The sequence below is a fragment of the Arachis duranensis genome, chromosome 8, assembly GCF_000817695.3.
Source record: "Arachis duranensis cultivar V14167 chromosome 8, aradu.V14167.gnm2.J7QH, whole genome shotgun sequence".
Taxonomy (NCBI): Eukaryota; Viridiplantae; Streptophyta; class Magnoliopsida; order Fabales; family Fabaceae; genus Arachis; species Arachis duranensis.
Window position 1 is genome coordinate 41,816,200 of NC_029779.3, and position 1,465 is coordinate 41,817,664.

General features: G+C 23.2%; 1 protein-coding gene across 1 annotated transcript in view; it reads left to right on the forward strand.

The window, feature by feature from the left end:
* Positions 1 to 1,465, forward strand: part of LOC107462829 (probable peroxygenase 5) — a 5,456-nt gene that overhangs the window by 1,660 nt on the left and 2,331 nt on the right. The gene's annotated exons all lie outside the window — the stretch shown is intronic.

Genomic DNA, 1,465 nt, shown 5'->3' on the forward strand with positions numbered 1-1,465 from the left:
AATAAAAATAAATTAAGATAATAGACTAATTAGTTTTTAACTAATAAAATTTTTATTTGAGTATTTGAAATAGTCAAACACATTTTTTATGAATTATATATGATGAATGATATTAATACGCCAAATTCCTGATATCTATGTTATATATTTTATAAATTATCTTTTTGGTGACTTATATTTTATAAATTATCTAATAATTATTGAATCATTTAACAAAACAAGACCAAACTTGATTAATAATAATAATAATAATAATAATAATAATAATAATAATAGTAATAATAGACAACTAAATAGAAATATAAAATATTTTATTTTTTAAATTAATTTTTTTAATTTTTGTTCAATTTATATTTGAGAATTGATGTCAAAATGTATATGTAGTTTTAAAGTTGAGTAAAAAAAATAAAAAATTTAAATTCTAACTAAATAAATCATTAATAACCCTAAACATCACAATGTTCTATTTTTTATTAAGTTGATTTAAATTTAATATATAAGATCTTGTTAATATATGTCTTAAAGATATATTTTTAAAATATTCTAAAAATATTTTATTAAAAATAATTAAAAAAATAAGTTATTTATATTTTTAATACATTGAATTTATTAAAAAATTTTAAAAATTCTATTATTATATTCCTAAAATATATCTTTAAGGTATAAAATAACTAAATTTATTTAATAAAAATATTTTTTATAGAAAATTTAATAAGAATTTTTATATAAAATAGCTCATCATCGTCTTTGTCGCTCGCACCGTCTTCCCCTGTTTTTTTTGTTCTTCTCCTTCTCTTATCACCTAGTGATGTTTTTTGGTAGTTAGAGTGGAGAAAAGGAAGAGCAATAAGAGGAGGAGAAGCGTTTTAATGAGAGAGTTTAGAGATTACCATGGAGTGGTGGCAAGTTGGCAACTTCACACCATGGTATTCTGCTGCTTATTCGGCTCTTCCAGATCCTTGTAGTTGTATTATCTGAAGTGAATAATAATAATAATAATAATAATAATAATAAATGTAGATGGGAATTTCTTTGCTAAGGTGACTAAAGAGTAGGGGAAAAAAATGGGATAGGAATAGGATGAGATAGTAGCTGGAGTGTTGATGATGATGTTGGAGGGAGAAAGGTGAATTGGGGGTGGTGTGATGATGAAGAAGATATTATATTAAAGTGTGAACTATTAATTGGGAATTCGAAAGTTTTGGTCGTTGATAAAGGTATCTTTTATTGATAACATAATTTTTGAATCATAGTTGTAATTTGTAAGAATTGGATGGACTGGTCAATTTTTGAAAAATTGATGAATTGGACTTTCAACTGGTTCGGTTTAATTTCTGAGATCAAAGCTGACAAAAATCGATAAAAAAATCGGTTCAACCGAATTATTTAAGAAAAAATTTTAAAATTCACAAAGATGTAGTTCAAACTTAGGGTTTTTTCGTACTTATATTTTTTTCTCGTCACT